Genomic DNA, 22,749 nt, shown 5'->3' on the forward strand with positions numbered 1-22,749 from the left:
TCAAACTCTGGTTGCGACAAAAGACAAGACGCTTCTGGATAGGGAAAAAAGTGGTCTGATTATGACATCATAATGCAAAAAAGAAATAAACAAAAGCTTACGGCACCTGAGGTTCCTTGTTGGTCTCCCATACAAGTACTAACCAGGACCGAGTCTGGATGGCTTCCGAGATCTGACGAGATCATGCATTTTCAGACTGGTATGGCAGTAAGTGAAATTAAGAGAATGCGATCTCGCTAATGTTGGTAGAATATCAAACTCTGGTTGCGACAAAAGACAAGACGCTTCTGGATAGGGAAAAAAGTGGTCTGATTATGACATCATAATGCAAAAAAGAAAGAAACAAAAGCTTACGGCACCTGAAGTTCCTAGTTGGTCTCCCATAGGGAAAAAAGTGGTCTGATTATGACATCATAATGCAAAAAATAAATAAACAAAAGCTTACGGCACCTGAGGTTCCTAGTTGGTCTCCCATACAAGTACTAACGAGGCCCAAGTTTGGATGGCTTCCGAGATCTGATGAGATCAGGCATTTTCAGACTGATATGGCCGTAAGTGAAATTAAGAGAATGCGATCTCGTTAATGTTGGTAGAATATCAAACTCTGGTTGTGACAAAAGACAAGATGCTTCTGGATAGGGAAAAAAGTGGTCTGATTATGACATCATAATGCAAAAAAGAAATAAACAAAAGCTTACGGCACCTGAGGTTCCTACTTGGTCTCCCATACAAGTACTAACCAGGCCCAAGTCTGGATGGCTTCCGAGATCTGACGAGATCAGGCATTTTCAGACTGGTATGGCCGTAAGTGAAATTAAGAGAATGCGATCTCGCTAATGTTGGTAGAATATCAAACTCTGGTTGCGACAAAAGACAAGACGCTTCTGGATAGGGAAAAAAGTGGTCTGATTATGACATCATAATGCAAAAAAGAAATAAACAAAAGCTTACGGCACCTGAGGTTCCTAGTTGGTCTCCCATAGGGAAAAAAAGTGGTCTGATTATGACATCATAATGCAAAAAAGAAATAAACAAAAGCTTACAGCACCTGAGGTTCCTAGTTGGTCTCCCATACAAGTACTAACCAGGTCCGAGTATGGATGGCTTCCGAGATCAGGCATTTTCAGACTGGTATGGCCGTAAGTGAAATTAAGAGAATGCGATCTCGCTAATGTTGGTAGAATATCAAACTCTGGTTGCGACAAAAGACAAGATGCTTCTGGATAGGGAAAAAAGTGGTCTGATTATGACATCATAATGCAAAAAAGAAATAAACAAAATCTTACGGCACCTGAGGTTCCTAGTTGGTCTCCCATACAAGTACTAACCAGGACCGAGTCTGGATGGCTTCCGAGATCTGACGAGATCAGGCATTTTCAGACTGGTTTGGCCGTAAGGGAAATTAAGAGAATGCGATCTCGCTAATGTTGGTAGAATATCAAACTCTGGTTGCGACAAAAGACAAGACGCTTCTGGATAGGGAAAAAAGTGGTCTGATTATGACATCATAATGCAAAAAAGAAATAAACAAAAGCTTACGGCACCTGAGGTTCCTAGTTGGTCTCCCATACAAGTACTAACGAGGCCCAAGTTTGGATGGCTTCCGAGATCTGATGAGATCAGGCATTTTCAGACTGGTATGGCCGTAAGTGAAATTAAGAGAATGCGATCTCGTTAATGTTGGTAGAATATCAACTCTGGTTGTGACAAAAGACAAGATGCTTCTGGATAGGGAAAAAAGTGGTCTGATTATGACATCATAATGCAAAAAAGAAATAAACAAAAGCTTACGGCACCTGAGGTTCCTACTTGGTCTCCCATACAAGTACTAACCAGGCCCAAGTCTGGATGGCTTCCGAGATCTGGCATTTTCAGACTGGTATGGCCGTAAGTGAAATTAAGAGAATGCGATCTCGCTAATGTTGGTAGAATATCAAACTCTGGTTGCGACAAAAGACAAGACGCTTCTGGATAGGGAAAAAAGTGGTCTGATTATGACATCATAATGCAAAAAAGAAATAAACAAAAGCTTACGGCACCTGAGGTTCCTAGTTGGCCGCCCATACAAGTACTAACCAGGCCCGAGTATGGATGGCTTCCGAGATCAGGCATTTTCAGACTGGTATGGCCGTAAGTGAAATTAAGAGAATGCGATCTCGCTAATGTTGGTAGAATATCAAACTCTGGTTGCGACAAAAGACAAGACGCTTCTGGATAGGGAAAAAAGTGGTCTGATTATGACATCATAATGCAAAAAAGAAATAAACAAAAGCTTACGGCACCAGAGGTTCCTAGTTGGTCTCCCATACAAGTACTAACCAGGACCGAGTCTGGATGGCTTCCGAGATCTGACGAGTTCAGGCATTTTCAGACTGGTATGGCCGTAAGTGAAATTAAGGGAATGCGATCTCGCTAATGTTGGTAGAATATCAAACTCTGGTTGCGACAAAAGACAAGATGCTTCTGGATAGGGAAAAAAGTGGTCTGATTATGACATCATAATGCAAAAAAGAAATAAACAAAAGCTTACGGCACCTGAGGTTCCTAGTTGGTCTCCCATACAAGTACTAACCAGGCCCGAGTTTGATTGGCTTCCGAGATCTGATGAGATCAGGCATTTTCAGACTGGTATGGCCGTAAGTGAAATTAAGAGAATGCGATATCGCTAATGTTGGTAGAATATCAAACTCTGGTTGCGACAAAAGACAAGACGCTTCTGGATAGGGAAAAAAGTGGTCTGATTATGACATCATAATGCAAAAAAGAAATAAACAAAATCTTACGGCACCTGAGGTTCCTAGTTGGTCTCCCATACAAGTACTAACCAGACCCGAGTCTGGATGGCTTCCGAGATCTGACGAGATCAGGCATTTTCAGACTGGTATGGCCGTAATGGAAATTAAGGGAATGCGATCTCGCTAATGTTGGTAGAATATCAAACTCTGGTTGCGACAAAAGACAAGACGCTTCTGGATAGGGAAAAAAGTGGTCTGATTATGACATCATAATGCAAAAAAGAAATAAACAAAAGCTTACGGCACCTGAGGTTCCTAGTTGGTCTCCCATACAAGTACTAACGAGGCCCAAGTTTGGATGGCTTCCGAGATCTGATGAGATCAGGCATTTTCAGACTGGTATGGCCGTAAGTGAAATTAAGAGAATGCGATCTCGTTAATGTTGGTAGAATATCAACTCTGGTTGTGACAAAAGACAAGATGCTTCTGGATAGGGAAAAAAGTGGTCTGATTATGACATCATAATGCAAAAAAGAAATAAACAAAAGCTTACGGCACCTGAGGTTCCTAGTTGGTCTCCCATACAAGTACTAACCAGGCCCGAGTCTGGATGGCTTCAGAGATCTGACGAGATCAGGCACTTTCAGACTGGTATGGCCGTAAGTGAAATTAAGAGAATGCAATCTCGCTAATGTTGGTAGAATATCAAACTCTGGTTGCGACAAAAGACAAGACGCTTCTGGATAGGGAAAAAAGTGGTCTGATTATGACATCATAATGCAAAAAAGAAATAAACAAAAGCTAACGGCACCTGAGGTTCCTAGTTGGTCTCCCATACAAGTACTAACCAGGCCCGAGTCTGGATGGCTTCCGAGATCTGACGAGATCAGGCATTTTCAGACTGGTATGGCCGTAAGTGAAATTAAGGGAATGCGATCTCGCTAATGTTGGTAGAATATCAAACTCTGGTTGCGACAAAAGACAAGACGTTTCTGGATAGGGAAAAAAGTGGTCTGATTATGACATCATAATGCAAAAAAGAAATAAACAAAAGCTTACGGCACCTGAGGTTCCTAGTTGGTCTCCCATAGGGAAAAAAAGTGGTCTGATTATGACATCATAATGCAAAAAAGAAATAAACAAAAGCTTACAGCACCTGAGGTTCCTAGTTGGTCTCCCATACAAGTACTAACCAGGCCCGAGTATGGATGGCTTCCGAGATCAGGCATTTTCAGACTGGTATGGCCGTAAGTGAAATTAAGAGAATGCGATTTCGCTAATGTTGGTAGAATATCAAACTCTGGTTGCGACAAAAGACAAGACGCTTCTGGATAGGGAAAAAAGTGGTCTGATTATGACATCATAATGCAAAAAAGAAATAAACAAAATCTTACGGCACCTGAGGTTCCTAGTTGGTCTCCCATACAAGTACTAACCAGGACCGAGTCTGGATGGCTTCCGAGATCTGACGAGATCAGGCATTTTCAGACTGGTTTGGCCGTAAGGGAAATTAAGAGAATGCGATCTCGCTAATGTTGGTAGAATATCAAACTCTGGTTGCGACAAAAGACAAGACGCTTCTGGATAGGGAAAAAAGTGGTCTGATTATGACATCATAATGCAAAAAAGAAATAAACAAAAGCTTACGGCACCTGAGGTTCCTAGATGGTCTCCCATACAAGTACTAACCAGGCCCGAGTCTGGATGGCTTCCGAGATCTGACGAGATCAGGCATTTTCAGACTGGTATGGCCGTAAGTGAAATTAAGAGAATGCGATCTCGCTAATGTTGGTAGAATATCAAACTCTGGTTGCGACAAAAGACAAGACACTTCTGGATAGGGAAAAAAGTGGTCTGATTATGACATCATAATGCAAAAAAGAAATAAACAAAAGCTTACGGCACCTGAGGTTCCTAGTTGGTCTCCCATAAGGAAAAAAGTGGTCTGATTATGACATCATAATGCAAAAAATAAATAAACAAAAGCTTACGGCACCTGAGGTTCCTAGTTGGTCTCCCATACAAGTACTAACCAGGCCCAAGTCTGGATGGCTTCCGAGATCTGGCACTTTCAGACTGGTATGGCCGTAAGTGAAATTAAGAGAATGCGATCTCGCTAATGTTGGTAGAATATCAAACTCTGGTTGCGACAAAAGACAAGGCGCTTCTGGATAGGGAAAAAAGTGGTCTGATTATGACATCATAATGCAAAAAAGAAATAAACAAAAGCTTATGGCACCTGAGGTTCCTAGTTGGTCTCCCATACAAGTACTAACCAGGCCAGAGTCTGGATGGCTTCCGAGATCTGACGAGATCAGGCATTTTCAGACTGGTATGGCCTTAAGTGAAATTAAGAGAATGCGTTCTAGCTAATGATGGTAGAATATCAAACTCTGTTTGCGACAAAAGACAAGACGCTTCTGGATAGGGAAAAAAGTGGTCTGATTATGACATCATAATGCAAAAAAGAAATAAACAAAAGCTTACGGCACCTGAGGTTCCTAGTTGGTCTCCCATACAAGTAATAACCAGGCCCGAGTCTGGATGGCTTCCGAGATCTGACGAGATCAGGCATTTTCAGACCGGTATGGCCGCAAGTGAAATTAAGAGAATGCGATCTCGCTAATGTTGGTAGAACATCAAACTCTGGTTGCGACAAAAGACAAGACGCTTCTGGATAGGGAAAAAAGTGGTCTGATTATGACATCATAATGCAAAAAAGAAATAAACAAAAGCTTACGGCACCTGAGGTTCCTAGTTGGTCTCCCATACAAGTACTAACCAGGCCCGAGTCTGGATGGCTTCCGAGATCTGGCATTTTCAGACTGGTATGGCCGTAATGAAATTAAGAGAACGCGATCTCGCTAATGTTGGTAGAATATCAAACTCTGGTTGCGACAAAAGACAAGACGCTTCTGGATAGGGAAAAAAGTGGTCTGATTATGACATCATAATGCAAAAAAGAAATAAACAAAAGCTTACGGCACCTGAGGTTCCTAGTTGGTCTCCCATACAAGTACTAACCAGACCCGAGTCTGGATGGCTTCCGAGATCTGACAAGATCAGGCATTTTCAGACTGGTATGGCCACAAGTGAAATTAAGAGAATGCGATCTCGCTAATGTTGGTAGAATATCAAACTCTGGTTGCGACAAAAGACAAGACGCTTCTGGATAGGGAAAAAAGTGGTCTGATTATGACATCATAATGCAAAAAAGAAATAAACAAAAGCTTACGGCACCTGAGGTTCCTAGTTGGTCTCCCATACAAGTACTAACCAGGCCCAAGTCTGGATGGCTTCCGAGATCTGACGAGATCAGGCATTTTCAGACTGGTATGGCCGTAAGTGAAATTAAGGGAATGCGATCTCGCTAATGTTGGTAGAATATCAAACTCTGGTTGCGACAAAAGACAAGATGCTTCTGGATAGGGAAAAAAGTGGTCTGATTATGACATCATAATGCAAAAAAGAAATAAACAAAAGCTTACGGCACCTGAGGTTCCTAGTTGGTCTCCCATACAAGTACTAACCAGGCCCGAGTCTGGATGGCTTCCGAGATCTGACGAGATCAGGCATTTTCAGACTGGTATAGCCGTAAGTGAAATTAAGAGAATGCGATCTCGCTAATGTTGGTAGAATATAAAACTCTGGTTGCGACAAAAGACAAGACACTTCTGGATAGGGAAAAAAGTGGTCTGATTATGACATCATAATGCAAAAAAGAAATAAACAAAAGCTTACGGCACCTGAGGTTCCTAGTTGGTCTCCCATAGGGAAAAAAGTGGTCTGATTATGACATCATAATGCAAAAAAGAAATAAACAAATGCTTACGGCACCTGAGGTTCCTAGTTTGTCTCCCATACAAGTACTAACCAGGCCTGAGTCTGGATGGCTTCCGAGATCTGATGAGATAAGACATTTTCAAGCTGGTATGGCCGTAAGTGAAATTAAGAGAATGCGATCTCGCTAATGTTGGTAGAATATCAAACTCTGGTTGCGACAAAAGACAAGACGCTTCTGGATAGGGAAAAAAGTGGTCTGATTATGACATCATAATGCAAAAAAGAAATAAACAAAATCTTACGGCACCTGAGGTTCCTAGTTGGTCTCCCATAGGGAAAAAAGTGGTCTGATTATGACATCATAATGCAAAAAAGAAATAAACAAAAGCTTACGGCACCTGAGGTTCCTAGTTGGTCTCCCATACAAGTACTAACCAGGCCCGAGTTTGATTGGCTTCCGAGATCTGATGAGATCAGGCATTTTCAGACTGGTATGGCCGTAAGTGAAATTAAGAGAATGCGATATCGCTAATGTTGGTAGAATATCAAACTCTGGTTGCGACAAAAGACAAGACGCTTCTGGATAGGGAAAAAAGTGGTCTGATTATGACATCATAATGCAAAAAATAAATAAACAAAATCTTACGGCACCTGAGGTTCCTAGTTGGTCTCCCATACAAGTACTAACCAGGCCCGAGTCTGGATGGCTTCCGAGATCTGACGAGATCAGGCATTTTCAGACTGGTATGGCCGTAATGGAAATTAAGGGAATGCGATCTCGCTAATGTTGGTAGAATATCAAACTCTGGTTGCGACAAAAGACAAGACGCTTCTGGATAGGGAAAAAAGTGGTCTGATTATGACATCATAATGCAAAAAAGAAATAAACAAAAGCTTACGGCACCTGAGGTTCCTAGTTGGTCTCCCATACAAGTACTAACGAGGCCCAAGTTTGGATGGCTTCCGAGATCTGATGAGATCAGGCATTTTCAGACTGGTATGGCCGTAAGTGAAATTAAGAGAATGCGATCTCGTTAATGTTGGTAGAATATCAACTCTGGTTGTGACAAAAGACAAGATGCTTCTGGATAGGGAAAAAAGTGGTCTGATTATGACATCATAATGCAAAAAAGAAATAAACAAAAGCTTACGGCACCTGAGGTTCCTAGTTGGTCTCCCATACAAGTACTAACCAGGCCCGAGTCTGGATGGCTTCAGAGATCTGACGAGATCAGGCACTTTCAGACTGGTATGGCCGTAAGTGAAATTAAGAGAATGCAATCTCGCTAATGTTGGTAGAATATCAAACTCTGGTTGCGACAAAAGACAAGACGCTTCTGGATAGGGAAAAAAGTGGTCTGATTATGACATCATAATGCAAAAAAGAAATAAACAAAAGCTAACGGCACCTGAGGTTCCTAGTTGGTCTCCCATACAAGTACTAACCAGGCCCGAGTCTGGATGGCTTCCGAGATCTGACGAGATCAGGCATTTTCAGACTGGTATGGCCGTAAGTGAAATTAAGGGAATGCGATCTCGCTAATGTTGGTAGAATATCAAACTCTGGTTGCGACAAAAGACAAGACGCTTCTGGATAGGGAAAAAAGTGGTCTGATTATGACATCATAATGCAAAAAAGAAATAAACAAAAGCTTACGGCACCTGAGGTTCCTAGTTGGTCTCCCATAGGGAAAAAAAGTGGTCTGATTATGACATCATAATGCAAAAAAGAAATAAACAAAAGCTTACAGCACCTGAGGTTCCTAGTTGGTCTCCCATACAAGTACTAACCAGGCCCGAGTATGGATGGCTTCCGAGATCAGGCATTTTCAGACTGGTATGGCCGTAAGTGAAATTAAGAGAATGCGATCTCGCTAATGTTGGTAGAATATCAAACTCTGGTTGCGACAAAAGACAAGACGCTTCTGGATAGGGAAAAAAGTGGTCTGATTATGACATCATAATGCAAAAAAGAAATAAACAAAATCTTACGGCACCTGAGGTTCCTAGTTGGTCTCCCATACAAGTACTAACCAGGACCGAGTCTGGATGGCTTCCGAGATCTGACGAGATCAGGCATTTTCAGACTGGTTTGGCCGTAAGGGAAATTAAGAGAATGCGATCTCGCTAATGTTGGTAGAATATCAAACTCTGGTTGCGACAAAAGACAAGACGCTTCTGGATAGGGAAAAAAGTGGTCTGATTATGACATCATAATGCAAAAAAGAAATAAACAAAAGCTTACGGCACCTGAGGTTCCTAGTTGGTCTCCCATACAAGTACTAACCAGGCCCGAGTCTGGATGGCTTCCGAGATCTGACGAGATCAGGCATTTTCAGACTGGTATGGCCGTAAGTGAAATTAAGAGAATGCGATCTCGCTAATGTTGGTAGAATATCAAACTCTGGTTGCGACAAAAGACAAGACACTTCTGGATAGGGAAAAAAGTGGTCTGATTATGACATCATAATGCAAAAAAGAAATAAACAAAAGCTTACGGCACCTGAGGTTCCTAGTTGGTCTCCCATAAGGAAAAAAGTGGTCTGATTATGACATCATAATGCAAAAAAGAAATAAACAAAAGCTTACGGCACCTGAGGTTCCTAGTTGGTCTCCCATACAAGTACTAACGAGGCCCGAGTCTGGATGGCTTCCGAGATCTGACGAGATCAGGCATTTTCAGACTGGTATGGCCGTAAGTGAAATTAAGAGAATGCGATCTCGCTAATGTTGGTAGAATATCAAACTCTGGTTGCGACAAAAGACAAGACGCTTCTGGATAGGGAAAAAAGTGGTCTGATTATGACATCATAATGCAAAAAAGAAATAAACAAAAGCTTACGGCACCTGAGGTTCCTAGTTGGTCTCCCATACAAGTACTAACCAGGCCCAAGTCTGGATGACTTCCGAGATCTGGCACTTTCAGACTGGTATGGCCGTAAGTGAAATTAAGAGAATGCAATCTCGCTAATGTTGGTAGAATATCAAACTCTGGTTGCGACAAAAGACAAGACGCTTCTGGATAGGGAAAAAAGTGGTCTGATTATGACATCATAATGCAAAAAAGAAATAAACAAAAGCTTACGGCACCTGAGGTTCCTAGTTGGTCTCCCATAGGGAAAAAAAGTGGTCTGATTATGACATCATAATGCAAAAAAGAAATAAACAAAAGCTTACAGCACCTGAGGTTCCTAGTTGGTCTCCCATACAAGTACTAACCAGGCCCGAGTATGGATGGCTTCCGAGATCAGGCATTTTCAGACTGGTATGGCCGTAAGTGAAATTAAGAGAATGCGATCTCGCTAATGTTGGTAGAATATCAAACTCTGGTTGCGACAAAAGACAAGACGCTTCTGGATAGGGAAAAAAGTGGTCTGATTATGACATCATAATGCAAAAAAGAAATAAACAAAATCTTACGGCACCTGAGGTTCCTAGTTGGTCTCCCATACAAGTACTAACCAGGACCGAGTCTGGATGGCTTCCGAGATCTGACGAGATCAGGCATTTTCAGACTGGTATGGCCGTAAGTGAAATTAAGAGAATGCGATCTCGCTAATGTTGGTAGAATATCAAACTCTGGTTGCGACAAAAGACAAGACGCTTCTGGATAGGGAAAAAAGTGGTCTGATTATGACATCATAATGCAAAAAAGAAATAAACAAAAGCTTACGGCACCTGAGGTTCCTAGTTGGTCTCCCATACAAGTACTAACCAGGCCCGAGTCTGGATGGCTTCCGAGATCTGACGAGATCAGGCATTTTCAGACTGGTATGGCCGTAAGTGAAATTAAGAGAATGCGATCTCGCTAATGTTGGTAGAATATCAAACTCTGCTTGCGACAAAAGACAAGACACTTCTGGATAGGGAAAAAAGTGGTCTGATTATGACATCATAATGCAAAAAAGAAATAAACAAAAGCTTACGGCACCTGAGGTTCCTAGTTGGTCTCCCATAGGGAAAAAAGTGGTCTGATTATGACATCATAATGCAAAAAAGAAATAAACAAAAGCTTACGGCACCTGAGGTTCCTAGTTGGTCTCCCATACAAGTACTAACCAGGCCCGAGTCTGGATGGCTTCCGAGATCTGACGAAATCAGGCATTTACAGACTGGTATGGCCGTAAATGAAATTAAGAGAATGCGATCTCGCTAATGTTGGTAGAATATCAAACTCTGGTTGCGACAAAAGACAAGGCGCTTCTGGATAGGGAAAAAAGTGGTCTGATTATGACATCATAATGCAAAAAAGAAATAAACAAAAGCTTATGGCACCTGAGGTTCCTAGTTGGTCTCCCATACAAGTACTAACCAGGCCAGAGTCTGGATGGCTTCCGAGATCTGACGAGATCAGGCATTTTCAGACTGGTATGGCCTTAAGTGAAATTAAGAGAATGCGTTCTAGCTAATGATGGTAGAATATCAAACTCTGTTTGCGACAAAAGACAAGACGCTTCTGGATAGGGAAAAAAGTGGTCTGATTATGACATCATAATGCAAAAAAGAAATAAACAAAAGCTTACGGCACCTGAGGTTCCTAGTTGGTCTCCCATAGGGAAAAAAGTGGTCTGATTATGACATCATAATGCAAAAAAGAAATAAACAAAAGCTTACGGCACCTGAGGTTCCTAGTTGGTCTCCCATACAAGTACTAACCAGGCCCGAGTCTGGATGGCTTCCGAGATCTGACGAAATCAGGCATTTTCAGACTGGTATGGCCGTAAATGAAATTAAGAGAATGCGATCTCGCTAATGTTGGTAGAATATCAAACTCTGGTTGCGACAAAAGACAAGGCGCTTCTGGATAGGGAAAAAAGTGGTCTGATTATGACATCATAATGCAAAAAAGAAATAAACAAAATCTTACGGCACCTGAGGTTCCTAGTTGGTCTCCCATACAAGTACTAACCAGGACCGAGTCTGGATGGCTTCCGAGATCTGACGAGATCAGGCATTTTCAGACTGGTATGGCCGTAAGTGAAATTAAGAGAATGCGATCTCGCTAATGTTGGTAGAATATCAAACTCTGGTTGCGACAAAAGACAAGACGCTTCTGGATAGGGAAAAAAGTGGTCTGATTATGACATCATAATGCAAAAAAGAAATAAACAAAAGCTTACGGCACCTGAGGTTCCTAGTTGGTCTCCCATACAAGTACTAACCAGGCCCGAGTCTGGATGGCTTCCGAGATCTGACGAGATCAGGCATTTTCAGACTGGTATGGCCGTAAGTGAAATTAAGAGAATGCGATCTCGCTAATGTTGGTAGAATATCAAACTCTGGTTGCGACAAAAGACAAGACACTTCTGGATAGGGAAAAAAGTGGTCTGATTATGACATCATAATGCAAAAAAGAAATAAACAAAAGCTTACGGCACCTGAGGTTCCTAGTTGGTCTCCCATAGGGAAAAAAGTGGTCTGATTATGACATCATAATGCAAAAAAGAAATAAACAAAAGCTTACGGCACCTGAGGTTCCTAGTTGGTCTCCCATACAAGTACTAACCAGACCCGAGTCTGGATGGCTTCCGAGATCTGACGAAATCAGGCATTTACAGACTGGTATGGCCGTAAATGAAATTAAGAGAATGCGATCTCGCTAATGTTGGTAGAATATCAAACTCTGGTTGCGACAAAAGACAAGGCGCTTCTGGATAGGGAAAAAAGTGGTCTGATTATGACATCATAATGCAAAAAAGAAATAAACAAAAGCTTATGGCACCTGAGGTTCCTAGTTGGTCTCCCATACAAGTACTAACCAGGCCAGAGTCTGGATGGCTTCCGAGATCTGACGAGATCAGGCATTTTCAGACTGGTATGGCCTTAAGTGAAATTAAGAGAATGCGTTCTAGCTAATGATGGTAGAATATCAAACTCTGTTTGCGACAAAAGACAAGACGCTTCTGGATAGGGAAAAAAGTGGTCTGATTATGACATCATAATGCAAAAAAGAAATAAACAAAAGCTTACGGCACCTGAGGTTCCTAGTTGGTCTCCCATAGGGAAAAAAGTGGTCTGATTATGACATCATAATGCAAAAAAGAAATAAACAAAAGCTTACGGCACCTGAGGTTCCTAGTTGGTCTCCCATACAAGTAATAACCAGGCCCGAGTCTGGATGGCTTCCGAGATCTGACGAGATCAGGCATTTTCAGACCGGTATGGCCGCAAGTGAAATTAAGAGAATGCGATCTCGCTAATGTTGGTAGAACATCAAACTCTGGTTGCGACAAAAGACAAGACGCTTCTGGATAGGGAAAAAAGTGGTCTGATTATGACATCATAATGCAAAAAAGAAATAAACAAAAGCTTACGGCACCTGAGGTTCCTAGTTGGTCTCCCATACAAGTACTAACCAGGCCCGAGTCTGGATGGCTTCCGAGATCTGGCATTTTCAGACTGGTATGGCCGTAATGAAATTAAGAGAACGCGATCTCGCTAATGTTGGTAGAATATCAAACTCTGGTTGCGACAAAAGACAAGACGCTTCTGGATAGGGAAAAAAGTGGTCTGATTATGACATCATAATGCAAAAAAGAAATAAACAAAAGCTTACGGCACCTGAGGTTCCTAGTTGGTCTCCCATACAAGTACTAACCAGACCCGAGTCTGGATGGCTTCCGAGATCTGACAAGATCAGGCATTTTCAGACTGGTATGGCCGCAAGTGAAATTAAGAGAATGCGATCTCGCTAATGTTGGTAGAATATCAAACTCTGGTTGCGACAAAAGACAAGACGCTTCTGGATAGGGAAAAAAGTGGTCTGATTATGACATCATAATGCAAAAAAGAAATAAACAAAAGCTTACGGCACCTGAGGTTCCTAGTTGGTCTCCCATACAAGTACTAACCAGGCCCGAGTCTGGATGGCTTCCGAGATCTGACGAGATCAGGCATTTTCAGACTGGTATGGCCGTAAGTGAAATTAAGAGAATGCGATCTCGCTAATGTTGGTAGAATATCAAACTCTGGTTGCGACAAATGACAAGACGCTTCTGGATAGGGAAAAAAGTGGTCTGATTATGACATCATAATGCAAAAAAGAAATAAACAAAAGCTTACGGCACCTGAGGTTCCTAGTTGGTCTCCCATACAAGTACTAACCTGGCCCGAGTCTGGATGGCTTCCAAGATCTGACGAGATCAGGCATTTTCAGACTGGTATGGCCGTAAATAAAATTAAGAGAATGCGATCTCGCTAATGTTGGTAGAATATCAAACTCTGGTTGCGACAAAAGACAAGGCGCTTCTGGATAGGGAAAAAAGTGGTCTGATTATGACATCATAATGCAAAAAAGAAATAAACAAAATCTTACGGCACCTGAGGTTCCTAGTTGGTCTCCCATACAAGTACTAACCAGGACCGAGTCTGGATGGCTTCCGAGATCTGACGAGATCAGGCATTTTCAGACTGGTATGGCCGTAAGTGAAATTAAGCGAATGCGATCTCGCTAATGTTGGTAGAATATCAAACTCTGGTTGCGACAAAAGACAAGACGCTTCTGGATAGGGAAAAAAGTGGTCTGATTATGACATCATAATGCAAAAAAGAAATAAACAAAAGCTTACGGCACCTGAGGTTCCTAGTTGGTCTCCCATACAAGTACTAACCAGGCCCGAGTCTGGATGGCTTCCGAGATCTGACGAGATCAGGCATTTTCAGACTGGTATGGCCGTAAGTGAAATTAAGAGAATGCGATCTCGCTAATGTTGGTAGAATATCAAACTCTGGTTGCGACAAAAGACAAGACACTTCTGGATAGGGAAAAAAGTGGTCTGATTATGACATCATAATGCAAAAAAGAAATAAACAAAAGCTTACGGCACCTGAGGTTCCTAGTTGGTCTCCCATAGGGAAAAAAGTGGTCTGATTATGACATCATAATGCAAAAAAGAAATAAACAAAAGCTTACGGCACCTGAGGTTCCTAGTTGGTCTCCCATACAAGTACTAACCAGACCCGAGTCTGGATGGCTTCCGAGATCTGACGAAATCAGGCATTTACAGACTGGTATGGCCGTAAATGAAATTAAGAGAATGCGATCTCGCTAATGTTGGTAGAATATCAAACTCTGGTTGCGACAAAAGACAAGGCGCTTCTGGATAGGGAAAAAAGTGGTCTGATTATGACATCATAATGCAAAAAAGAAATAAACAAAAGCTTATGGCACCTGAGGTTCCTAGTTGGTCTCCCATACAAGTACTAACCAGGCCAGAGTCTGGATGGCTTCCGAGATCTGACGAGATCAGGCATTTTCAGACTGGTATGGCCTTAAGTGAAATTAAGAGAATGCGTTCTAGCTAATGATGGTAGAATATCAAACTCTGTTTGCGACAAAAGACAAGACGCTTCTGGATAGGGAAAAAAGTGGTCTGATTATGACATCATAATGCAAAAAAGAAATAAACAAAAGCTTACGGCACCTGAGGTTCCTAGTTGGTCTCCCATAGGGAAAAAAGTGGTCTGATTATGACATCATAATGCAAAAAAGAAATAAACAAAAGCTTACGGCACCTGAGGTTCCTAGTTGGTCTCCCATACAAGTAATAACCAGGCCCGAGTCTGGATGGCTTCCGAGATCTGACGAGATCAGGCATTTTCAGACCGGTATGGCCGCAAGTGAAATTAAGAGAATGCGATCTCGCTAATGTTGGTAGAACATCAAACTCTGGTTGCGACAAAAGACAAGACGCTTCTGGATAGGGAAAAAAGTGGTCTGATTATGACATCATAATGCAAAAAAGAAATAAACAAAAGCTTACGGCACCTGAGGTTCCTAGTTGGTCTCCCATACAAGTACTAACCAGGCCCGAGTCTGGATGGCTTCCGAGATCTGGCATTTTCAGACTGGTATGGCCGTAATGAAATTAAGAGAACGCGATCTCGCTAATGTTGGTAGAATATCAAACTCTGGTTGCGACAAAAGACAAGACGCTTCTGGATAGGGAAAAAAGTGGTCTGATTATGACATCATAATGCAAAAAAGAAATAAACAAAAGCTTACGGCACCTGAGGTTCCTAGTTGGTCTCCCATACAAGTACTAACCAGACCCGAGTCTGGATGGCTTCCGAGATCTGACAAGATCAGGCATTTTCAGACTGGTATGGCCGCAAGTGAAATTAAGAGAATGCGATCTCGCTAATGTTGGTAGAATATCAAACTCTGGTTGCGACAAAAGACAAGACGCTTCTGGATAGGGAAAAAAGTGGTCTGATTATGACATCATAATGCAAAAAAGAAATAAACAAAAGCTTACGGCACCTGAGGTTCCTAGTTGGTCTCCCATACAAGTACTAACCAGGCCCGAGTCTGGATGGCTTCCGAGATCTGACGAGATCAGGCATTTTCAGACTGGTATGGCCGTAAGTGAAATTAAGAGAATGCGATCTCGCTAATGTTGGTAGAATATCAAACTCTGGTTGCGACAAATGACAAGACGCTTCTGGATAGGGAAAAAAGTGGTCTGATTATGACATCATAATGCAAAAAAGAAATAAACAAAAGCTTACGGCACCTGAGGTTCCTAGTTGGTCTCCCATACAAGTACTAACCTGGCCCGAGTCTGGATGGCTTCCGAGATCTGACGAGATCAGGCATTTTAAGACTGGTATGGCCGTAAATGAAATTAAGAGAATGCGATCTCGCTAATGTTGGTAGAATATCAAACTCTGGTTGCGACAAAAGACAAGACGCTTCTGGATAGGGAAAAAAGTGGTCTGATTATGACATCATAATGCAAAAAAGAAATAAACAAAAGCTTACGGCACCTGAGGTTCCTAGTTGGTCTCCCATACAAGTACTAACCAGACCCGAGTCTGGATGGCTTCCGAGATCTGACGAAATCAGGCATTTACAGACTGGTATGGCCGTAAATGCAATTAAGAGAATGCGATCTCTCTAATGTTTGTAGAATATCAAACTCTGGTTGCGACAAAAGACAAGACGCTTCTGGATAGGGAAAAAAGTGGTCTGACTATGACATCATAATGCAAAAAAGAAATAAACAAAAGCTTACGGCACCTGAGGTTCCTAGTTGGTCTCCCATAGGGAAAAAAAGTGGTCTGATTATGACATCATAATGCAAAAAAGAAATAAACAAAAGCTTGCGGCACCTGAGGTTCCTAGTTGGTCTCCCATACAAGTACTAACCAGGCCCGAGTCTGGATGGCTTCTGAGATCTGGCATTTTCAGACTGGTATGGCCATAATTGAAATTAAGAGAATGTGATCTCGCTAATGTTGGTAGAATATCAAACTCTGGTTGCGACAAAAGACAAGACACTTCTGGATAGGGAAAAAAGTGGTCTGATTATGACATCATAATGCAAAAAAGAAATAAACAAAAGCTTACGGCACCTGAGGTTCCTAGTTGGTCTCCCATACAAGTACTAACCAGGCCCGAGTCTGGATGGCTTCCGAGATCTGATGAGATCAGGCATTTTCAGACTGGTATGGCCGTAAGTGAAACTAAGCGAATGCAATCTCGCTAATGTTGGTAGAATATCAAACTCTGGTTGCGACAAAAGACAAGACGCTTCTGGATAGGGAAAAAAGTGGTCTGATAATGACATCATAATGCAAAAAAAAAATAAACAAAAGCTTACGGCACCTGAGGTTCCTAGTTGGTCTCCCATACAAGTACTAACCAGGCCCAAGTCTGGATGGCTTCCGTGATCTGACGAGATCAGGCATTTTCAGACTGGTATTGCCGTAAGTGAAGTTAAGAGAATGCGATCTCGCTAATGTTGGTAGAATATCAAACTCTGGTTGCGACAAAAGACAAGACGCTTCTGGATAGGGAAAAAAGTGGTCTGATTATGACATCATAATGCAAAAAAGAAATAAACAAAAGCTTACGGCACCTGAGGTTCCTAGTTGGTCTCCCACACAAGTACTAACCAGGCCCAAGTCTAAATGGCTTCCGAGATCTGACAAGATCAGGCATTTTCAGACTGGTATGGCCGTAAGGGAAATTAAGAGAATGCGATCTCGCTAATGTTGGTAGAATATCAAACTCTTGTTGCGACAAAAGACAAGACGCTTCTGGATAGGGAAAAAAGTGGTCTGATTATGACATCATAATGCAAAAAAGAAATAAACAAAAGCTTGCGGCACCTGAGGTTCCTAGTTGGTCTCCCATACAAGTACTAACCAGGCCCGAGTCTGGATGGCTTCTGAGATCTGGCATTTTCAGACTGGTATGGCCATAATTGAAATTAAGAGAATGTGATCTCGCTAATGTTGGTAGAATATCAAACTCTGGTTGCGACAAAAGACAAGACGCTTCTGGATAGGGAAAAAAGTGGTCTGATTATGACATCATAATGCAAAAAAGAAATAAACAAAAGCTTACGGCACCTGAGGTTCCTAGTTGGTCTCCCATACAAGTACTAACCAGGCCCGAGTCTGGATGGCTTCCGAGATCTGATGAGATCAGGCATTTTCAGACTGGTATGGCCGTAAGTGAAACTAAGCGAATGCAATCTCGCTAATGTTGGTAGAATATCAAACTCTGGTTGCGACAAAAGACAAGACGCTTCTGGATAGGGAAAAAAGTGGTCTGATAATGACATCATAATGCAAAAAAAAAATAAACAAAAGCTTACGGCACCTGAGGTTCCTAGTTGGTCTCCCATACAAGTACTAACCAGGCCCAAGTCTGGATGGCTTCCGTGATCTGACGAGATCAGGCATTTTCAGACTGGTATTGCCGTAAGTGAAGTTAAGAGAATGCGATCTCGCTAATGTTGGTAGAATATCAAACTCTGGTTGCGACAAAAGACAAGACGCTTCTGGATAGGGAAAAAAGTGGTCTGATTATGACATCATAATGCAAAAAAGAAATAAACAAAAGCTTACGGCACCTGAGGTTCCTAGTTGGTCTCCCACACAAGTACTAACCAGGCCCAAGTCTAAATGGCTTCCGAGATCTGACAAGATCAGGCATTTTCAGACTGGTATGGCCGTAAGGCAAATTAAGAGAATGCGATCTCGCTAATGTTGGTAGAATATCAAACTCTTGTTGCGACAAAAGACAAGACGCTTCTGGATAGGGAAAAAAGTGGTCTGATTATGACATCATAATGCAAAAAAGAAATAAACAAAAGCTTACGGCACCTGAGGTTCCTAGTTGGTCTCCCATACAAGTACTAACCAGGCCCGAGTCTGGATGGCTTCCGAGATCTGACGAGATCAGGCATTTTCAGACTGGTATGGCCGTAAGTGAAATTAAGAGAATGCGATCTCGCTAATGTTGGTAGAATATCAAACTCTGGTTGCGACAAATGACAAGACGCTTCTGGATAGGGAAAAAAGTGGTCTGATTATGACATCATAATGCAAAAAAGAAATAAACAAAAGCTTACGGCACCTGAGGTTCCTAGTTGGTCTCCCATACAAGTACTAACCTGGCCCGAGTCTGGATGGCTTCCGAGATCTGACGAGATCAGGCATTTTCAGACTGGTATGGCCGTAAATGAAATTAAGAGAATGCGATCTCGCTAATGTTGGTAGAATATCAAACTCTGGTTGCGACAAAAGACAAGACGCTTCTGGATAGGGAAAAAAGTGGTCTGATTATGACATCATAATGCAAAAAAGAAATAAACAAAAGCTTACGGCACCTGAGGTTCCTAGTTGGTCTCCCATACAAGTACTAACCAGACCCGAGTCTGGATGGCTTCCGAGATCTGACGAAATCAGGCATTTACAGACTGGTATGGCCGTAAATGAAATTAAGAGAATGCGATCTCGCTAATGTTTGTAGAATATCAAACTCTGGTTGCGACAAAAGACAAGACGCTTCTGGATAGGGAAAAAAGTGGTCTGACTATGACATCATAATGCAAAAAAGAAATAAACAAAAGCTTACGGCACCTGAGGTTCCTAGTTGGTCTCCCATACAAGTACTAACCAGACCCGAGTCTGGATGGCTTCCGAGATCTGACGAAATCAGGCATTTACAGACTGGTATGGCCGTAAATGAAATTAAGAGAATGCGATCTCGCTAATGTTGGTAGAATATCAAACTCTGGTTGCGACAAAAGACAAGACGCTTCTGGATAGGGAAAAAAGTGGTCTGATTATGACATCATAATGCAAAAAAGAAATAAACAAAAGCTTACGGCACCTGAGGTTCCTAGTTGGTCTCCCATACAAGTACTAACCAGGCCCGAGTCTGGATGGCTTCTGAGATCTGATGAGATCAGGCATTTTCAGACTGGTATGGCCATAATTGAAATTAAGAGAATGTGATCTCGCTAATGTTGGTAGAATATCAAACTCTGGTTGCGACAAAAGACAAGACGCTTCTGGATAGGGAAAAAAGTGGTCTGATTATGACATCATAATGCAAAAAAGAAATAAACAAAAGCTTACGGCACCTGAGGTTCCTAGTTGGTCTCCCATACAAGTACTAACCAGGCCCGAGTCTGGATGGCTTCCGAGATCTGATGAGATCAGGCATTTTCAGACTGGTATGGCCGTAAGTGAAACTAAGCGAATGCAATCTCGCTAATGTTGGTAGAATATCAAACTCTGGTTGCGACAAAAGACAAGACGCTTCTGGATAGGGAAAAAAGTGGTCTGATTATGACATCATAATGCAAAAAAAAAATAAACAAAAGCTTACGGCACCTGAGGTTCCTAGTTGGTCTCCCATACAAGTACTAACCAGGCCCAAGTCTGGATGGCTTCCGTGATCTGACGAGATCAGGCATTTTCAGACTGGTATTGCCGTAAGTGAAGTTAAGAGAATGCGATCTCGCTAATGTTGGTAGAATATCAAACTCTGGTTGCGACAAAAGACAAGACGCTTCTGGATAGGGAAAAAAGTGGTCTGATTATGACATCATAATGCAAAAAAGAAATAAACAAAAGCTTACGGCACCTGAGGTTCCTAGTTGGTCTCCCATACAAGTACTAACCAGGCCCAAGTCTAAATGGCTTCCGAGATCTGACAAGATCAGGCATTTTCAGACTGGTATGGCCGTAAGGGAAATTAAGAGAATGCGATCTCGCTAATGTTGGTAGAATATCAAACTCTTGTTGCGACAAAAGACAAGACGCTTCTGGATAGGGAAAAAAGTTGTCTGATTATGACATCATAATGCAAAAAAGAAATAAACAAAAGCTTACGGCACCTGAGGTTCCTAGTTAGTCTCCCATACAAGTACTAACCAGGCCCGAGTCTGGATGGATTCCGAGATCTGACGAGATCAGGCATTTTCAGACTGGTATGGCCGTAAGTGAAATTAAGAGAATGCGATCTCGCTAATGTTGGTAGAATATCAAACTCTGGTTGCGACAAAAGACAAGACGCTTCTGGATAGGGAAAAAAGTGGTCTGATTATGACATCATAATGCAAAAAAGAAATAAACAAAAGCTTACGGCACCTGAGGTTCCTAGTTGGTCTCCCATAGGGAAAAAAGTGGTCTGATTATGACATCATAATGCAAAAAAGAAATAAACAAAAGCTTACGGCACCTGAGGTTCCTAGTTAGTCTCAAATACAAGTACTAACCAGGCCCGAGTCTGGATGGCTTCCAAGATCTGACGAGATCAGGCATTTTCAGACTAGTATGGCCGTAAGTGAAATTAAGAGAATGCGATCTCGCTAATGTTGGTAGAATATCAAACTCTGGTTGCGACAAAAGACAAGACGCTTCTGGAATATGAAAAAAGTGGTCTGATTATGACATCATAATGCAAAAAAGAAATAAACAAAAGCTTATGGCACCTGAGGTTCCTAGTTGGTCTCCCATAGGGAAAAAAGTGGTCTGATTATGACATCATAATGCAAAAAAGAAATAAACAAAAGCTTACGGCACCTGAGGTTCCTAGTTGGTCTCCCATAGGGAAAAAAGTGGTCTGATTATGACATCATAATGCAAAAAAGAAATAAACAAAAGCTTGCTGCACCTGAGGTTCCTAGTTGGTCTCCCATACAAGTACTAACCAGGCCTGAGTCTGGATGGCTTCCGAGATCTGACGAGATCAGGCATTTTCAGACTGGAATGGCCGTAAATGAAATTAAGAGAATGCGATCTCGCTAATGTTGGTAGAATATCAAACTCTGGTTGCGACAAAAGACAAGACGCTTCTGGATAGGGAAAAAAGTGGTCTGATTATGACATCATAATGCAAAAAAGAAATAAACAAAAGCTTACGGCACCTGAGGTTCCTAGATGGTCTCCCATACAAGTACTAACCAGGCCAGAGTCTGGATGGCTTCCGAGATCTGACGAGATCAGGCATTTTCAGACTGGTATGGCCTTAAATGAAATTAAGAGAATGCTTTCTAGCTAATGATGGTAGAATATCAAACTCTGTTTGCGACAAAAGACAAGACGCTTCTGGATAGGGAAAAAAGTGGTCTGATTATGACATCATAATGCAAAAAAGAAATAAACAAAAGCTTACGGCACCTGAGGTTCCTAGTTGGTCTCCCATAGGGAAAAAAGTGGTCTGATTATGACATCATAATGCAAAAAAGAAATAAACAAAAGCTTACGGCACCTGAGGTTCCTAGTTGGTCTCCCATACAAGTACTAACCAGGCCCGAGTCTGGATGGCTTCCGAGATCTGACGAGATCAGGCATTTTCAGACTGGTATGGCCGCAAGTGAAATTAAGAGAATGCGATCTCGCTAATGTTGGTAGAATATCAAACTCTGGTTGCGACAAAAGACAAGACGCTTCTGGATATGGAAAAAAGTGGTCTGATTATGACATCATAATGCAAAAAAGAAATAAACAAAAGCTTACGGCACCTGAGGTTCCTAGTTGGTCTCCCATACAAGTACTAACCAGGCCCGAGTCTGGATGGCTTCCGAGATCTGGCATTTTCAGACTGGTATGGCCGTAATGAAATTAAGAGAACGCGATCTCGCTAATGTTGGTAGAATATCAAACTCTGGTTGCGACAAAAGACAAGACGCTTCTGGATAGGGAAAAAAGTGGTCTGATTATGACATCATAATGCAAAAAAGAAATAAACAAAAGCTTACGGCACCTGAGGTTCCTAGTTGGTCTCCCATACAAGTACTAACCAGACCCGAGTCTGGATGGCTTCCGAGATCTGACGAGATCAGGCATTTTCAGACTGGTATGGCCGTAAGTGAAATTAAGAGAATGCGATCTCGCTAATGTTGGTAGAATATCAAACTCTGGTTGCGACAAAAGACAAGACGCTTCTGGATAGGGAAAAAAGTGGTCTGATTATGACATCATA

The 22,749-nt window shown here is 41.9% G+C and overlaps 68 pseudogenes; all 68 read right to left on the minus strand.

The window, feature by feature from the left end:
* Nucleotides 1–94: 94 nt before the first annotated feature.
* On the minus strand, nucleotides 95–213 carry LOC134589216 (5S ribosomal RNA; annotated as a pseudogene).
* A 225-nt stretch (nucleotides 214–438) lies between these two features.
* LOC134588556 (5S ribosomal RNA) lies at nucleotides 439–557 on the minus strand (annotated as a pseudogene).
* A 134-nt stretch (nucleotides 558–691) lies between these two features.
* Nucleotides 692–810, minus strand: LOC134589481 (5S ribosomal RNA; annotated as a pseudogene).
* A 469-nt stretch (nucleotides 811–1,279) lies between these two features.
* On the minus strand, nucleotides 1,280–1,398 carry LOC134598066 (5S ribosomal RNA; annotated as a pseudogene).
* A 134-nt stretch (nucleotides 1,399–1,532) lies between these two features.
* Nucleotides 1,533–1,651, minus strand: LOC134598392 (5S ribosomal RNA; annotated as a pseudogene).
* A 619-nt stretch (nucleotides 1,652–2,270) lies between these two features.
* LOC134597980 (5S ribosomal RNA) lies at nucleotides 2,271–2,389 on the minus strand (annotated as a pseudogene).
* Nucleotides 2,390–2,523: 134 nt separating this feature from the next.
* On the minus strand, nucleotides 2,524–2,642 carry LOC134589560 (5S ribosomal RNA; annotated as a pseudogene).
* A 134-nt stretch (nucleotides 2,643–2,776) lies between these two features.
* LOC134597960 (5S ribosomal RNA) lies at nucleotides 2,777–2,895 on the minus strand (annotated as a pseudogene).
* A 134-nt stretch (nucleotides 2,896–3,029) lies between these two features.
* On the minus strand, nucleotides 3,030–3,148 carry LOC134598393 (5S ribosomal RNA; annotated as a pseudogene).
* A 133-nt stretch (nucleotides 3,149–3,281) lies between these two features.
* Nucleotides 3,282–3,400, minus strand: LOC134594298 (5S ribosomal RNA; annotated as a pseudogene).
* A 134-nt stretch (nucleotides 3,401–3,534) lies between these two features.
* Nucleotides 3,535–3,653, minus strand: LOC134595649 (5S ribosomal RNA; annotated as a pseudogene).
* A 469-nt stretch (nucleotides 3,654–4,122) lies between these two features.
* LOC134598067 (5S ribosomal RNA) lies at nucleotides 4,123–4,241 on the minus strand (annotated as a pseudogene).
* Nucleotides 4,242–4,375: 134 nt separating this feature from the next.
* Nucleotides 4,376–4,494, minus strand: LOC134596873 (5S ribosomal RNA; annotated as a pseudogene).
* Nucleotides 4,495–4,719: 225 nt separating this feature from the next.
* On the minus strand, nucleotides 4,720–4,828 carry LOC134589326 (5S ribosomal RNA; annotated as a pseudogene).
* Nucleotides 4,829–4,962: 134 nt separating this feature from the next.
* LOC134588567 (5S ribosomal RNA) lies at nucleotides 4,963–5,081 on the minus strand (annotated as a pseudogene).
* Nucleotides 5,082–5,215: 134 nt separating this feature from the next.
* Nucleotides 5,216–5,334, minus strand: LOC134597884 (5S ribosomal RNA; annotated as a pseudogene).
* Nucleotides 5,335–5,710: 376 nt separating this feature from the next.
* LOC134588528 (5S ribosomal RNA) lies at nucleotides 5,711–5,829 on the minus strand (annotated as a pseudogene).
* A 134-nt stretch (nucleotides 5,830–5,963) lies between these two features.
* On the minus strand, nucleotides 5,964–6,082 carry LOC134587868 (5S ribosomal RNA; annotated as a pseudogene).
* Nucleotides 6,083–6,216: 134 nt separating this feature from the next.
* On the minus strand, nucleotides 6,217–6,335 carry LOC134595012 (5S ribosomal RNA; annotated as a pseudogene).
* Nucleotides 6,336–6,904: 569 nt separating this feature from the next.
* LOC134589572 (5S ribosomal RNA) lies at nucleotides 6,905–7,023 on the minus strand (annotated as a pseudogene).
* Nucleotides 7,024–7,157: 134 nt separating this feature from the next.
* LOC134596170 (5S ribosomal RNA) lies at nucleotides 7,158–7,276 on the minus strand (annotated as a pseudogene).
* A 134-nt stretch (nucleotides 7,277–7,410) lies between these two features.
* On the minus strand, nucleotides 7,411–7,529 carry LOC134598395 (5S ribosomal RNA; annotated as a pseudogene).
* A 133-nt stretch (nucleotides 7,530–7,662) lies between these two features.
* LOC134594300 (5S ribosomal RNA) lies at nucleotides 7,663–7,781 on the minus strand (annotated as a pseudogene).
* A 134-nt stretch (nucleotides 7,782–7,915) lies between these two features.
* Nucleotides 7,916–8,034, minus strand: LOC134595650 (5S ribosomal RNA; annotated as a pseudogene).
* A 469-nt stretch (nucleotides 8,035–8,503) lies between these two features.
* Nucleotides 8,504–8,622, minus strand: LOC134598068 (5S ribosomal RNA; annotated as a pseudogene).
* A 134-nt stretch (nucleotides 8,623–8,756) lies between these two features.
* Nucleotides 8,757–8,875, minus strand: LOC134593997 (5S ribosomal RNA; annotated as a pseudogene).
* Nucleotides 8,876–9,100: 225 nt separating this feature from the next.
* LOC134597770 (5S ribosomal RNA) lies at nucleotides 9,101–9,219 on the minus strand (annotated as a pseudogene).
* Nucleotides 9,220–9,353: 134 nt separating this feature from the next.
* On the minus strand, nucleotides 9,354–9,462 carry LOC134589171 (5S ribosomal RNA; annotated as a pseudogene).
* A 469-nt stretch (nucleotides 9,463–9,931) lies between these two features.
* On the minus strand, nucleotides 9,932–10,050 carry LOC134596606 (5S ribosomal RNA; annotated as a pseudogene).
* Nucleotides 10,051–10,184: 134 nt separating this feature from the next.
* LOC134593998 (5S ribosomal RNA) lies at nucleotides 10,185–10,303 on the minus strand (annotated as a pseudogene).
* A 225-nt stretch (nucleotides 10,304–10,528) lies between these two features.
* On the minus strand, nucleotides 10,529–10,647 carry LOC134597222 (5S ribosomal RNA; annotated as a pseudogene).
* Nucleotides 10,648–10,781: 134 nt separating this feature from the next.
* LOC134588568 (5S ribosomal RNA) lies at nucleotides 10,782–10,900 on the minus strand (annotated as a pseudogene).
* A 225-nt stretch (nucleotides 10,901–11,125) lies between these two features.
* On the minus strand, nucleotides 11,126–11,244 carry LOC134596611 (5S ribosomal RNA; annotated as a pseudogene).
* Nucleotides 11,245–11,378: 134 nt separating this feature from the next.
* On the minus strand, nucleotides 11,379–11,497 carry LOC134596607 (5S ribosomal RNA; annotated as a pseudogene).
* A 134-nt stretch (nucleotides 11,498–11,631) lies between these two features.
* On the minus strand, nucleotides 11,632–11,750 carry LOC134594000 (5S ribosomal RNA; annotated as a pseudogene).
* Nucleotides 11,751–11,975: 225 nt separating this feature from the next.
* On the minus strand, nucleotides 11,976–12,094 carry LOC134587936 (5S ribosomal RNA; annotated as a pseudogene).
* A 134-nt stretch (nucleotides 12,095–12,228) lies between these two features.
* LOC134588571 (5S ribosomal RNA) lies at nucleotides 12,229–12,347 on the minus strand (annotated as a pseudogene).
* A 225-nt stretch (nucleotides 12,348–12,572) lies between these two features.
* Nucleotides 12,573–12,691, minus strand: LOC134597885 (5S ribosomal RNA; annotated as a pseudogene).
* A 376-nt stretch (nucleotides 12,692–13,067) lies between these two features.
* LOC134588084 (5S ribosomal RNA) lies at nucleotides 13,068–13,186 on the minus strand (annotated as a pseudogene).
* A 134-nt stretch (nucleotides 13,187–13,320) lies between these two features.
* On the minus strand, nucleotides 13,321–13,439 carry LOC134594001 (5S ribosomal RNA; annotated as a pseudogene).
* A 134-nt stretch (nucleotides 13,440–13,573) lies between these two features.
* On the minus strand, nucleotides 13,574–13,692 carry LOC134596614 (5S ribosomal RNA; annotated as a pseudogene).
* A 134-nt stretch (nucleotides 13,693–13,826) lies between these two features.
* LOC134596608 (5S ribosomal RNA) lies at nucleotides 13,827–13,945 on the minus strand (annotated as a pseudogene).
* A 134-nt stretch (nucleotides 13,946–14,079) lies between these two features.
* On the minus strand, nucleotides 14,080–14,198 carry LOC134594003 (5S ribosomal RNA; annotated as a pseudogene).
* Nucleotides 14,199–14,423: 225 nt separating this feature from the next.
* LOC134587937 (5S ribosomal RNA) lies at nucleotides 14,424–14,542 on the minus strand (annotated as a pseudogene).
* A 134-nt stretch (nucleotides 14,543–14,676) lies between these two features.
* LOC134588572 (5S ribosomal RNA) lies at nucleotides 14,677–14,795 on the minus strand (annotated as a pseudogene).
* A 225-nt stretch (nucleotides 14,796–15,020) lies between these two features.
* On the minus strand, nucleotides 15,021–15,139 carry LOC134597886 (5S ribosomal RNA; annotated as a pseudogene).
* Nucleotides 15,140–15,515: 376 nt separating this feature from the next.
* On the minus strand, nucleotides 15,516–15,634 carry LOC134588086 (5S ribosomal RNA; annotated as a pseudogene).
* Nucleotides 15,635–15,768: 134 nt separating this feature from the next.
* Nucleotides 15,769–15,887, minus strand: LOC134594004 (5S ribosomal RNA; annotated as a pseudogene).
* Nucleotides 15,888–16,021: 134 nt separating this feature from the next.
* On the minus strand, nucleotides 16,022–16,140 carry LOC134595730 (5S ribosomal RNA; annotated as a pseudogene).
* Nucleotides 16,141–16,274: 134 nt separating this feature from the next.
* Nucleotides 16,275–16,393, minus strand: LOC134587939 (5S ribosomal RNA; annotated as a pseudogene).
* Nucleotides 16,394–16,862: 469 nt separating this feature from the next.
* On the minus strand, nucleotides 16,863–16,981 carry LOC134596672 (5S ribosomal RNA; annotated as a pseudogene).
* Nucleotides 16,982–17,115: 134 nt separating this feature from the next.
* Nucleotides 17,116–17,234, minus strand: LOC134597949 (5S ribosomal RNA; annotated as a pseudogene).
* Nucleotides 17,235–17,368: 134 nt separating this feature from the next.
* LOC134598079 (5S ribosomal RNA) lies at nucleotides 17,369–17,487 on the minus strand (annotated as a pseudogene).
* A 377-nt stretch (nucleotides 17,488–17,864) lies between these two features.
* On the minus strand, nucleotides 17,865–17,983 carry LOC134596685 (5S ribosomal RNA; annotated as a pseudogene).
* Nucleotides 17,984–18,117: 134 nt separating this feature from the next.
* On the minus strand, nucleotides 18,118–18,236 carry LOC134597950 (5S ribosomal RNA; annotated as a pseudogene).
* A 134-nt stretch (nucleotides 18,237–18,370) lies between these two features.
* Nucleotides 18,371–18,489, minus strand: LOC134598080 (5S ribosomal RNA; annotated as a pseudogene).
* A 134-nt stretch (nucleotides 18,490–18,623) lies between these two features.
* On the minus strand, nucleotides 18,624–18,742 carry LOC134594005 (5S ribosomal RNA; annotated as a pseudogene).
* A 134-nt stretch (nucleotides 18,743–18,876) lies between these two features.
* On the minus strand, nucleotides 18,877–18,995 carry LOC134594505 (5S ribosomal RNA; annotated as a pseudogene).
* A 134-nt stretch (nucleotides 18,996–19,129) lies between these two features.
* LOC134587940 (5S ribosomal RNA) lies at nucleotides 19,130–19,248 on the minus strand (annotated as a pseudogene).
* A 134-nt stretch (nucleotides 19,249–19,382) lies between these two features.
* LOC134587941 (5S ribosomal RNA) lies at nucleotides 19,383–19,501 on the minus strand (annotated as a pseudogene).
* Nucleotides 19,502–19,635: 134 nt separating this feature from the next.
* Nucleotides 19,636–19,754, minus strand: LOC134594752 (5S ribosomal RNA; annotated as a pseudogene).
* Nucleotides 19,755–19,888: 134 nt separating this feature from the next.
* Nucleotides 19,889–20,007, minus strand: LOC134596696 (5S ribosomal RNA; annotated as a pseudogene).
* A 134-nt stretch (nucleotides 20,008–20,141) lies between these two features.
* LOC134597952 (5S ribosomal RNA) lies at nucleotides 20,142–20,260 on the minus strand (annotated as a pseudogene).
* Nucleotides 20,261–20,394: 134 nt separating this feature from the next.
* Nucleotides 20,395–20,513, minus strand: LOC134597803 (5S ribosomal RNA; annotated as a pseudogene).
* Nucleotides 20,514–20,647: 134 nt separating this feature from the next.
* Nucleotides 20,648–20,766, minus strand: LOC134597229 (5S ribosomal RNA; annotated as a pseudogene).
* Nucleotides 20,767–21,679: 913 nt separating this feature from the next.
* On the minus strand, nucleotides 21,680–21,798 carry LOC134588639 (5S ribosomal RNA; annotated as a pseudogene).
* A 225-nt stretch (nucleotides 21,799–22,023) lies between these two features.
* Nucleotides 22,024–22,142, minus strand: LOC134595051 (5S ribosomal RNA; annotated as a pseudogene).
* A 376-nt stretch (nucleotides 22,143–22,518) lies between these two features.
* On the minus strand, nucleotides 22,519–22,637 carry LOC134595893 (5S ribosomal RNA; annotated as a pseudogene).
* Between the last annotated feature and the right edge of the window lie 112 nt (nucleotides 22,638–22,749).

Source organism: Pelobates fuscus, chromosome 2 (assembly GCF_036172605.1).
Source record: "Pelobates fuscus isolate aPelFus1 chromosome 2, aPelFus1.pri, whole genome shotgun sequence".
Lineage (NCBI taxonomy): Eukaryota > Metazoa > Chordata > Amphibia > Anura > Pelobatidae > Pelobates > Pelobates fuscus.